The sequence below is a fragment of the Bombus vosnesenskii genome, unplaced genomic scaffold (assembly GCF_011952255.1).
Source record: "Bombus vosnesenskii isolate JDL3184/JDL3185 unplaced genomic scaffold, Bvos_JDL3184-5_v1.1 scf7180000013285, whole genome shotgun sequence".
NCBI classification, from domain to species: domain Eukaryota; kingdom Metazoa; phylum Arthropoda; class Insecta; order Hymenoptera; family Apidae; genus Bombus; species Bombus vosnesenskii.
This window is the reverse complement of record NW_022882938.1, coordinates 664,890-678,562: the sequence shown is the minus strand read 5'-3', so window position 1 is coordinate 678,562 and position 13,673 is coordinate 664,890. Positions and strand designations below refer to the sequence as shown.

General features: G+C 41.1%; 1 protein-coding gene across 1 annotated transcript in view; it reads left to right on the top strand.

Annotated features, from left to right (window-relative positions):
- Positions 1–13,673, top strand: part of LOC117232300 — a 296,390-nt gene that overhangs the window by 230,445 nt on the left and 52,272 nt on the right. The window lies entirely within an intron of this gene.

The window sequence follows — 13,673 nt, the reverse complement described above, 5'->3', positions numbered from 1 at the left end:
TATACGTTCATTTCTCTTGTCTATTATCACCCAGTCTCGTGATTCCTCTTCTTCTTACGAGTAAAGGGGGTAAAGAGATCAGCACGCTCGACTTACAAATTAGTCTCGACAAAAACTTAACACTACAACAGCGCTACAAGTCCATGCGAGGTTTAGATCGAAGGTAGATGAAATTGGGATTGGACCGCAGTGAAACCTAAATCGGGAACGAATGTGCATTTTGATCCGTGGTATTTTCGACTTAAGGTCGAGGCAGGGATAACTCGCAGTCAACTGTGTCATGGAAAGGGTTGAGAACGATTTCTATATCGCGACGGTCCTTCTTCTATCTCAACTTATATTCGTGAACAATATTAAACGCATATTTATGGTCGTCCGAGTTTCCACCGTGTTTCTATTAAGCGCTTTATACCCACGATTCGCCAACTTGTTCGAGCAGACCTGATCTTCGAAGCATCTTTAATTTTCAGTCTGGTCTGAAGAAACACGCTGGAATATTCACGATATGCCGGAACGAAGCGCAACGTGCCAATACAAACACGATTGAAATCCGAAGAACCGCAAATACGTCATTGAATGATGAAAGTCTAAAATATAAAATGTTAAACACCTTCTGGAAGCGATGCTCGAGAGTCGTCGCGTTTGTCAAGCTGGCGAATCAGTATTCTCCTGGAGTAGAAAGTCTCTCGTTCTCTCTGCGGAGGGGTTAATCGTTTTTAAAATTTCCGACACGTGAAAGAAGAGAAAAGAAAAGGGAGAGGAGAGATGGGATGACCCGGGGCTCTCTCAAAAGAGCGTATCTCGCGCAAGCGGAGAACAGAGCCGGGTACCTGTTGACAGACATTTGCATCTGAATGGAGCGTGCTGTTCCGCTAAACGACTCGCCTAATCTCCCCGAGATTATTTTCTCGAGGACACGAGTTTCCTGCCCATTACCACCTCTTACGCCGCGTTATTATCGCGCTTCCCTCCTTTTTTTTTTTCTCCTTTTTGCCCTTCACGTTTCTCCGCTGTTAATCCCACGGAATCGAACATCCGAACCGACAAATGGAATTCCAAGTGGCGTTCCTCGTAGTTGACACTCGACATTTGTCAAAGGGAATACATTATATGTTGATTGAGATCAAAGATCTCGCGCATACTCTGAACTTAATCGCGTTATTAGCTTGTTCGGTAGAGCAAGCTGTAGTTATTGGAGTTGGCTAAGATTCATCTTGAAACGTCGACCTTGGATTTCCTATGGAACAATGAAATTTATTGTACTATACGAGACGATATTGAACTTTGATGCAATAACGGAAGAATAGGAAAATGCTGTTTACTTTAAGTGCAAGGAAAGTTTGATAATTGAACAGTGGACAAGTTGCTTAATGAAATTCTAATTCTGAGAAAATGTATCGCTCGACAATTTTTCTTCAGTTTTTGCACCAACTTTACAGACCAACCCATATTATAATCACAGCTATTAGAATTCCAAGAATTTCAATCGTGATTGATAATTTTATTATTAAATTCATCGACTCCGATGACTACCACGCGTTAGTAACTTATTACCAAAATTAAATATTAAACAAAGATAATACACTGAAATCTTTCCCATTGTATCATCATAAAGTGCGAAAAGTCACAAATATCAAAATACTCATACCACCAAGACCCTCGACACAGTCTCACATTACACATTCCATGCTCAATCAGCTTCTTGATCAGGCTGCTGTCTCCTTCGAAAGTGTTCATAAGTAGATACGAACAATTTATCGCCAGTGTCTTCGGAAAAATTCCGCATGAAAATTCCCGCCAGCGCTAACCGGATAAAAAGTCAATTACACACCAGGGTACAACAAGGTGCAAGCTGATCGGTCCGTGAAAAAACGAGAAAACCGGCGCCTATGCTGTTCGAGGTTCTCGTCGCGTATGCACGTTGCCGATATACATGCGTGTTCATGCACCAGCGACTTGCAATGTTCCTAGCACACAGACGCGAGATACACCTGGTCCACGTTGTCAGTGGCATATCTTTGCATTGACATGATGGACGGCCGACGTGAAATTAACAATCTTATCCGGTCATTAATCCCGGCGTGCGCGCATAATGCACGGCCACGCGGCCACCCTATTAATTAAATTAGCTTTATCTAACATTCTTTCAGTTCTAGTGGCGTACGAGCTTGTTCCGCCTCGTTGCTACAACTCGATTTCATTACGAATTCCAGATAGTATACCTGTATTTCTAAGAAAAGCACAGTCATCAGTTTTTGACGTAGATAAATATAAACTGGGTCGTGTGTCTGGTTCGTGGTCCATCGTCTGAGAAACGTAAGCGACCTGCAATCGAGAAATCGAATCTTATCAATGAGAAGGTGGTTAGGTTGGTAAGTGCAGTGATTTATCCGGTATTTAAAATTAACTAAATGAGTAGCATAGAATATTATACCGATGTTTTGTAATAAATTTCTGATCAATTTTCCACTCCTACAGACTTTCCAATAAATCTAGCGAATGGTGAAGATTTACACCATTGCTGTATTATCGCTGTTTAATGTTAATTTTGATATTAAACTTCGTGTAGCTAACGAGCGTTTATATTATGAATTGAAAGATAGAATTGGCAAGTATGATTAAAATATTGAAACGTTAATAGCTGTGATTATGGTATTAAAAGATTATATTGAATTGGATCTACTGATGGTAAAAAATTGGAAAACCACGAGGCTGCAAATATTTTAATCCTGATTTACAGAAATCAAGTTTTTGCGCGAGCTATTATCAGCCGAATGAAGTTGAAACTCGGCCGGTCCAATGTTCGGAGTAATTTATTCGACAATTTCATCCGCGGTATCGTTCTATCGTTAGAGAGCAACACGTGTTGTTGCCCACGGTGTCATTAACAGGTTTTCGATTGCGATTCTCGCGCAGATCATATCAGAAAGAGTATTTGTAACACCTTTGAAAATCAAGTAGAAGTAGTCTTGTTCCCCGTATAAAAATGGTAGAACGTTTTTGTTCTTTTACAAAAATAAAATAAAGTCTCTTCTATTTCTAGAATATCTTCAACCATAGTTCAAATTCCGTCTTGTGGAGAATCAATGGTCAAAACAGGAATACAGAAATAATTAAAAACTTCTCACTTTCCATTCTAAATCCTTTAACACCTATACAAGGTGCCTAATTTAAATCGATCACTGCGAATATTTGGAAGCTGTTCATCATTGATGGGAAAGCGTTTCGGACAAAAGTTAGATGGTTTCGAGAGAAACATAATTTGATGTCGGTATATTTTTTCCAAGTAGAAACGTAGAAAACTTACGAACGCCAACTTTATCTTCTGATAAGTTTCTTTCGTTTTATAAGAAAAAAATAAACGCGCAAAGTTTTTTGTTTTATATTAGTTTATTGAATTATGCACGAACATAATAATAGAAATATGACGAAATGGCTCGAACTAATTCAATAAAATAATATAAAACAGAAATTGTTGTTCATCTATTATCACCTTATGAAACGAAAGAAACTTTTCGGACAACCTAATAAAAAGTTACTACGCATTAACATCACTTTATTTATTAATCTATATCGAAGAAAACTATGAGTTTAACAAATGTCAATGGGTCTCCCTGTATACAAAATTTCCCTATACACGAAATGCGATAATCTACTGAAATCTACAGGCCTCCAACGACGAGACGACGTTTCACGAGGAATCAGTGGGCACAAAAGGACGTGCGAGCAACAATAAGATAATAGGAAATTCTTCAACGCCGTCTCTTATTATGTTTCACATCTCGGCTAGTCTCCGCGAACGGCGTTCCTCGAACGGGGTCCAGGCCGAGAGAGAACAAAGCGAAACAGAGAGACGATGGAGAAAAGGAACAGTGGAGGACAAGCGAATTGGATGAACAAGAGGGAACGTGGGACAGCTTTAGAGAAAGACGGAGTGAAAGAGGGTGGGGAAAGGGGAAGGGGAACAATTAAAACACATTTATACGCCGGCCAATTCGTGATCACCATTCTCGTCGGCGCTGGGCCCTGAATAGGTCCCTGGATGACGTATTAACTCATATTTGTCTCCTGACAATACCCGGCTAAACTCTCTGCCCAGGTGTCCGACGTTTTACACTCTTCCATCTCTCTAGAGGACGTACGGACGACGAGCGTGCATGCTCGGAATTATAATGGGATAGACCATAACAGGACGAGAGACCAAGGGCCACGGAACAAGCTCGGGGGAGTCCCAGAGGTAACAGGATTTCGTGAAAGGAAAAAGTTCATTTGACCAGGAGGGAAAAGGTGGAGAAGGATCGCGAACGCCGCGATATTTGTAAATAGTCAATTGCATAATATAATAATAATGGGGTCTGATTAGAAGATCGATCGAATCCGAACGGTACAATCACGTGATAAATTAAACGGGTCGTTGATTGTACGAGACAAGTTTAAGGAAAGAAGTGTGAGAGCTTGCAAGGTTTCGTAATGTTCTTTCGGTAGTTTTGGCAATCTTAGGAGATTTTTGAAATTCTCTTTTATCGGCGTTGTCAGATGGTACGTGAAGTTAAACGAATAGCTTCTTAATATTAATTACCTCGTTATTTATAAGTGTTTTGATACTTACGCACTTATGGAGTATATAGGTAATGATCGATGAAAGGAGCATTTTTTTGATCGTTTAACGCGATAATATTGTGTGTACTTATATAAAAAGCAGAAATTGTCGAGAAAAATGTGTGCTATCAGTTGTATAAATACGATTCTTCCGAAGACGTTGCGTTACGCCATAGTCGGTAAGGAAAGAAAGAAAGGAAGAAGGAGAAGAAAAAATGAAACGATACGGGGTCGGTTCGATTTTCGAGTTTCGATTTAAAAAATGCAAAAAGGGATTAGGATAAGGGACACGAGAAGGTGATCGATAAGGGGCGAAGAGACGAACATCGCCGGCCCTGTCGGTACAGTTCCACATTCCACGTTCACGACGGGTGGCCCGTTCTTCAAGTATCGCTGTCTTCCTCCGCTTCGCATTAGAGACACGACAGTTCCGTTGTGTGTTTTTGTGATTGATCACGTGATCTCGTCATTCGATATAATAAGATTCGCTTTAATCTGGCCGGAGATGGAACGACGCCGCCACGGTCGTAGATTACCGCATACCAAGATAAAAACTGTTTAAGCACTGTTCCTCCTACTCCATTTCGCATATTATTTCTCTGATGTAACAATGTAACGTTTGCTTTCCGAGAGAAGACGTTCAGACGCGTTATAGTACGCAGACCGTATTCGATATAAAATTGGATCTGATGTTGTGCACCTTGAAAAAAGAAGAAGTTGGAAAAATTATTGAAAAGTCGAAGTTTAACAGCGATCGAGCAAAGTTTTATTTCAGCACATAAATAAACTGTCACCTATCGTTAGATTTACGCTAGCCAGCGAACTACACTGTTTTTAACCGAAATCCTTTGCGCCTGAAAGCACCACGATATCTACATAAATTCAAATTAGAAAAAATAAATTTTAATTCTCGTGTGGTGTAAGTCAGATCAGCCAGCGCGTGTCAAATCTTTTGCGACGTTTTTCAAAATAGTTAGAAGTAACTAGCATCTAAGGTGTTATTGTTCTCTCCAGAAGCTTGTACTAACGTCACGTTTGCTTGTAGACCTGCTGTAATTAACAGATTAATTGCAAATATACTTGGTATACGTAAAAGGGAAATTCCTGCGTTACCTGGATCATATTGTACTTCTTATTTTCCTCGTACTCGTCCAAATCCCTTACACCGCGATATGCAAACGGAAGGAAACGTCTCTGTGAACGATTACACGTGACAGAAGAGCAGCGCAACTGGAACAAAAATATCAGAGCGGATACATGCAGCGCGACTCGTTGTCGAGATAAAATCCTGGACTATCGCGTGGTTAAGATTCATTAAAATCGCAAACACGCCCGAATCCCGTCGTTCACCGAATCCCAACCCATGCGGCGGGGGAGGGACTGGACAAAAAAGGAGGAAAGAAAGAGAACGAAGGCAGAGAAACGGACGTGGGTATAAAGGAAAATTCGTAGAGCCAACCGTGTATTTTTTCCAATGGCCGGTGGGACTGGCTGGCGCTTAATTAGCCGCACATCCTCGCCGAGGAGAAGAGGAGGCGTTACATCATGAAATGTTTCGAAGTCCGCGCTGATTACGTCGGCCGGGCGTTTACACGGCGCGAAAACTTCGGAATTATTCTCGATTATTCAAATTTGCAACCCTTGCCGCGCTAGGGCCGATTCAAATTTATGCAAAAATCCGGCAACGCGAACCACCGTTCTTATTAATATGGATCAATTTGACGTACTCGCCGTGTCTGTCCGTGTTCGCGTCTCTCCTCGCCCGTCTTCTTCGTCCTTTTTCTCATCGCATCCCCTAAAATTGGACCACCTGACCGACCAGTTGCCCTTGTCCAGATGCTCGAATCCTTCTGTCGATCTCCAAGGTTGTGATCGTGTGCAACAGAATACTGGAGGATCGATATAGCGTGTATCGACAGTGGTGGCACAAGTCGAAGAAGAATAGTTCTTTATGTAAAAGTGAGTGAAGTACGTAGAATGACAATTTTTGATACGTGTGTCATACCCTTAGTTCTACGATTACACAATCGAATTATAACTTAACTTTGTGTCATCTGAAATAGTAAAATGAATTTTATATAACGATAAATGCAGAACACGTTATGGCGAACAAGAATACATCGAGCTACACAGCTCTTCAAATTGTCGATTTACATCTGCTTCGTGTTCTTTTGCACGAGAAACTTCTTTCTTCGGCTTAAACCACGATTTTCAACAACTGCTGAATAAGATACGTAGAATGTGTATAGAAAATCGAAGCTGGTGGAGATCGAAGGTACACAAACCAGTAGAGAAAGTTACATTGGGAATAGCGGTAGCCGACGGGAGGTTATCCTTTTTTACTTCGTGTTAATTCTTTGCGTTGGAATTTAATTAGCGCTGGCGGGTCGAGCATGCTTATTCAACTCGCCGCTATTTAAATCTCCTCCTTGCTGTATCGCGTAGAAGACATTTAAATTTGATTTTCCTCGGAAACCATTTAAACTATGGCGTAATATAAAACCGAGCGTATCTTGTTGCCGGTGCTGGGCTCGTGTAATTATTGTATTTATACGGATCATTTTTTCGTTGGTGTTGCCAGATGCTCGTTGTAGAACATAAAACGTTATTTGATACACAGAATTGTGCTGTCCCTTTTTTATTATCGACATTTTTTTAATTTAAATATTAAAATACCAAATAATAAATAGGAAAAAAAACATCGATGTTAAAACTATCGAAGGCTAAAGCGTAGCATTTTTGGCGAAGAAATCAAAATGAATATCGCAAACTTAGTTTAGCGAAATAGAAAAACTACGTGGTACACCGTTGTGTCGGAGGAACTTCCCGATTATTGATTAATCGCGATATCATCGTCTGCAGCTTCGTAGTCCCTTTAAATATCATTAAATGTATCCGACCGGCAAAGGCTTCGTATCGTAAGTTGGGAAAATTTAAATTCGATCGTGATGCGGCTTGTTACGTGCGCGTTATTCTGTAATTTCACTTTTCGTGAGTTAACCATCGAACTTGCCGAAGAAAGTTTTCGTAGATGAGCGGCTAAACTTTCATCTTTCCGAGAGCGAAATGCGGAAGACGCTTGAATTTTAGTTCTCCATTTTTCTATTTTGTAAATTGCTTGCCCCCGTTCATTGTTACTTTCGATTATTTGTTTCAGAAATCATGTGGCCGATTACGTTACATTTGAAAATCGGGGGTTAGGTGTCTTTCGCGTTTGATCGTGGAGAACGTTCTTCAGAAAATCAAGGTGAGTCAGGCGTCTGACAAATTTCTTACGAATTTGTATATTGTTTAAATAATGTTATTGTTAGTCTGCGGGTGTTTATATATTTCTGGGAAATTGAAATATCCAGTGCACATATTAAGTTACTGAATAGAAGCAGGTATTATATGAAAATTATCTATTAGTAAATAGAATTGTATATTATGCAAATGAAATTCACAGCAAACGTGTTAGTGGATGAAACAAAGTCCTATCTAAGATTTATATATTTCTTCAATAATATTGCCAAAGATATAAATTTACATAAACATCCACGGTCTACCTGTTATTCGAAATATCTATATCGTTATCCTTATAAAAATATTACAAAATCCATTACAAATGATATTCAAGAGAAACATTCTCTTTGTCCTTCTTCTTATATAAACGTAAAAATAGACCTCTTTAAAAAAAAAATCGTTGTTCCGAATCTAACAAAGAACGTATAATTCCTCGCTCTGAGAAACGTAGCTCGAAGCACGAACATTGAATGTTTCACACTTGCCTGGTTAAAATTCCGCGCTAAATCGGGCTCTGCTCAAGGAAACCGAAAAAAGGAGCCGGAACAAAGGGAAAAATAAAGAAAGCGGGCTGACTGAATACATTTGTCCGGGCGACAAGGTTCGACGAAAGTCGTCTGGTGGCCAACTGGTAAGAAACAATCGCACGGCCCTGCGACGTTCGATGAATAGAATCGGGAAACAGCGTACTCGGGAAAAGGAAATATTTGGCGACCGCGTCACGCGTCCTTAGAGATTGCGCGCGACCGCGACGGCGTAAAAATCGTGGGCGGCGGAATACCGCGGGTACCAACGACGAATTTCGTATTCCCGGATGGTAGGCTAGTCAGCTTCTGACAATACCGCTGGTGAGTGACGTCGACGTATGTACGCCACAGTATATAGACCTAACTGTGCCATACGAAATGCCCGCCTGACCCTATTGTAGCAACGTATCTGAACCTGACAAAAGAATCGAGCTGGAGGAAGATGCACCCAATGAATTTTAACATTCCTATATTTCTACATTGAGCATCTTAGAAAGCAAATTGATCAAGTGTAGTTTTTATCAATTTCGTATGTAATATCGCGTAATAAAACTTTGACATTACATTTTCGTAAAACAGATGATTTACTTGCATAAGCTAAACTCGCTGTTTTCGACAGTAAATTTGAAAGTGTAACGTTTATGACAGTATTTTTCTCTAGTTTTCAGTTTGTGAAGTTGGTCGCGGTATAGTTTCTAAAATTTGTCGTTGTTTTACACCATGATCGTAAGAATCTATATACATATTTGATTGCTTTAACTTGAACGTTTCATCGGAATGACGGTTCGTCGTCCATTGTAACCATAGCCTAAGACAAGTGAAGAGGAGGGTAAAAAAAAAACTGACATAGACGGGACGAGTGCGCATCAAAAATTCGCGTGGAAGACAATGCGAGTTGATTTGGAAAGGCGCGTATCGATAGGCCACGGGGGAGTTCGGTCAGCGGAACGTTGCGACTCTGTGTTCGCAGCTATAAAAGAGAGAAAGAGAGATCGAGGGAAAGAAAGAAGGAGAGAGAAAAAAAGAGCGAACGGTCGAGGCATTTTGTTTCCGATCGTTGCACGAATGAGCCGGCAAATTGGAGTCGAATTTAGCCGGCTTTTGCGAGCCGTTTAAACCTTTCGCTATGCCGCGGCGCGCTCGTAGAGTTTGCTGCACGCAAATGAAGAATTGTCAGCCAAATACGGTTCGAGAGTGGTAAGGGGCGGCGGCAGGGGATGAATGGGGCGTAATGCCGGGTCTACCCTGATTGTTGCCCTCTTCTCTCCCTTCCTCGACCTCTCGAACCCATCGGAATTTCCAGTACGAATTTCCGTCGGTGCCTGCGACGTCACTTCCGTCCCAGGGACAAGCAGAATCGTCTAGCAGCGGCTCGTCGCCGCGTTTTACCTACCGTGTGCCACCCCATTTTCGTGCCTTTCGCCGTGTCGAGGTGGTCCCATCGAACGGTTCTAAAATCAACTTTCTAATATTCGATCGATTAGAATCGAAAAATCAACTTCTTCAGTTCGGCGACTGTAGACGAAACGGCTCGGGTGATCTTCTTTAGGAAAGGCGAGCTCTTCTTCTGAATTAACGAAGCGTTACGTTGGTGACCGCTCGTGCTATTTATTCGATTACTCGAGAGAGACGAACACGGCGATCGGTAGGCAGGGGCCAATGAAATTCCCATAGAATATCGCCCCATGTCTTTCACAGTCCGATGAACCTTGACAATCGGCCCTCTCGGTATTGGAAAGGGAACGCGGTCAATTTGAAGCAAACGATCGCTGACAACCGAAGGCCTGACCGCGCGCGATGAATTCCGGCTAAAAACCTCGAAAACGTCGAATAACGCTCTTAAAGACCGTGACAAGCTTTCTTCGGAACCAGGAGGTTGCGCTCCAGGTGTGCTGCTTCTCTCCGCTCGATCTGCCCCTGGGAAAGTGCCGGCTCCATAGGGTGAATAACATCGGGGTACCTTAGCTCTTAATCCGTCTCACTAATCCTGACAAGTATGTCTTCATTACCGGAATAACGACGTCGTTTATTGACGTCATATCATCCTTTAAGGTTACTTAAAAGTAAATAGGACAGTATTCTTTTTTCTTGCTACGGCTACGTAACATGAATAGCGTACTTGATAAGCAGCAGAACTTTTCATAGATCACATGATTTTGAGTAAGCCATTGTACATGGAACAATCTGTAAAGTGTTAGCGTCTTCAATTGGAATAATTTCTAATGGTCTTTGGGAATGTTCAGTGATTTTCTTTTATTTAGTTTACCTGAACATTTACAACGCCGATAGCATGTTTTTTCTTTTTTTAATATTTTTTAACTTGTGCGAATCATATAAAGGAATCTACGTAATTTCTACGTCAATTAAATAATGTCGCTTGTTAAGATTTAACTCTGAGAAAGTTAGTCTTCACGCACTTGAAGATACCATCGAAAGGTAAAGTCCTTTCAAGAAGCTCGTCAGTGTGTAGGGCTTGTCTTCGAGGAAATCTCGCCGCAGCAACAAAGTTGAAATTATCCAACGTTAACAGGCACGTTAACCATCGTAAAAAATTACGTGAAACTTGAAAAAAGCAACCCTTGCGCCGAGGGGTGGGATATGTCTGGCCATTCGGCGACGAAAGACCGGACTAAAACACGTCGAAAACAATGCCACGTAATATAATATCGCGAATGGTTACGTGTATCATTATCCTGTGGCCGTTATCGAGTACTTGCAGCGACAACGGAAAAAACGATTTCGTACTGCGATGCTTCCGCGCGTCTGTTGATACGCGCCACCTCATCGTCTGACACGTATTATCGTTAGGCTGATCGTAAAAAGGGGTTACACCGTCGAAGGGTAGCAAGATTGGGATAATTCGTGAGATAAACGCGCGACAGTCGCGTGCTCGATGTGTTTGAAAAGTGATTACGAAGGGTAATAGGCTGTCGCATGATTTTTCTTGATAATCTTTTTAATTCCGTTTTTGGATATGGGATTTTACATTTTGAGAATCGAAATTCAAAGAAATGAATATAGCGGAGAAGAGGAGAGCGAAGGCTATGAAAATCCATCATTCTCGGTCTTAAAAGCTGTACGTAATTACACGCTACCTTTTGCAAACATTATTTCTCGTCACCTACAAATTGTCTTTTAATTACTTCGCGTGTGGTAAATATCGTAGAGGCTAACGTTCCGATCATACCGCGACATACAAAGACTCGTACATTTTTTTGTTCGTTTCGGGCGTGTTTTATCCGCGACACCCTCACAGTGCTGTTCCATGGGGTGTTTCGTTTCGCGCTTTACACCAGCACTACTCTTTATTATCGTTATCGTCATCATCGCAGCACGGTTTTAACGTCGAAGCTCGACGTGTACATTGCGTTACTTTTCTATAGCCGTCGTTTCGGCGTCGTTGTTACGCCGGTAACTTTCGACACGATTGCACGTTGAAATCCAACAATATTTCTAATACGATCCTCCGGTAGCAATTGCGGTATGATAAAAATAATTTGATACTTCGTCTATTGTAAAGTGGATGTTGGAGAAGATATGAATTTTCAACATGGAATAAAATTATACAAATATGCTTCATCGTTGGAGAAACGTTTAATTCTTTATCTTTTTATCAAATTGTACTAGGTTATTGTTACTCTTCACGCAATACTCTGAATTTAAGAAGAAACATACACACGTGCATACGGAGGATCCACTGTCAAAGTCTTCAATCCATGCTACAGTTTAGTCATAATATATTCATGAATTTAATTATTATAATATAATGACTAAACCATTGATTAATGGTTTCAGCAGCGGAAGGATATTTACTCGACAGATGTCATCTTTAACAGGAGGCTGACTTACACTGATTAGCTTTTGAACTCTGCATATGGTAGGGTGTTTTGTCAACTGAAACCTATTGTATGTATAATTTTATTCCAATGGGGTTTTCATTTTTAAATAAGCCTGAGAAGCAATCGATTGTTATAAAAAAAATACAAATACATAGAAAATTTCATATAGAAATATTAAAATTCGCGGACGTAAAATACGTACAAGCATAAACGTAAAATTAATATAGGTCTTACGAATGTACAGATAATATTCGCCTAATAAGTATCAACCCCATTCCTCGTCTCGTAGTTTCTTTCGGAAAATGAAAAAAGAAATTCAATTTCTAAGCAACTTACGTTCGATCTAACCGAAGGTCCAATTAGAGGCGAGACTATCGCGTGTGAACGTAGTCTAAAGCTGCACGTGCACGACCTATCGACAGGGGAAGCAAGGGGAGGAAAGTGTGTACTTCAGTATCGCCGTTGGGACTTCACAAAACAGATTTAGCAGGTGAGGTCGGCAGCAACAGCGGGGGCCCCGTAAAGAAAGCGTTTAATTAACCCTTTGATCTCGAAAACAGCGTGGCAGCCGCGCACTTAGCTAACGGGCTACATTGATACCGAACTTCGTTAAGCACTTTAACCTTTACGAGGTTCATTTTCGAATTAATCCGCCCTGTCGATTCCCTGTTCGTTCGTAGCTCTCTTCGAAAAACACGATTCGCCTCTCGTGTCTTCCGCGTTCCTCGGACACGATCATCGTGCGAGCAACGAATTCCCTCTCACAGCCGCGCAATTTCCCCCGAGAGTCCTTTGTTCTTCGTTACTTACTCTTTTCCCATTGATCGAGTTTCGTGATTCAAGGTAAATCATGGACTAAATATCGCAACTTCTATACAATTGGCGTGGAAAACACGAATCTTCGGAGAACTTCGCGTCAGATTCCTTCACGACATTAAACTTTTTCCGTGTAGTTAATGTGCTCATCGCTAATACAGATGTTAGTTCAAATTGTTTTCAATTTTAGTTTAACTACTGACCCCTAAATCTTCGCGGAAATTTATTCGAAAACATTTTTACTTTTATTGTATTGTAATACCTGACACCCTAGTAAGATACACAAGGAACTACGGATCATTATCGGATATAGGTCAATATTTGCGTAAAATTTAATCTGCTGATTAGGAGGTGAAGGGACGCGAATCCTCCCTAGAACGCAGTTGAGGAAGAAAGAGGATGATGAACAAGGCAACCCCGTCCGTCGGGCCGTAAATAATAAAACTGCGAAGGTAAATATAATTACCTAACTGTGTGTGTAACGTGTTTGTAAGCGGGCGTGCCGCGACGGAACAACAATCATAAGGTTCTCTTGAAAACGAGCCGCTTTTGAAAGGGCTATATGCCCCTATGCCAATGGCGCGGCAGTTTGAATTAAGATTTCAGTGGT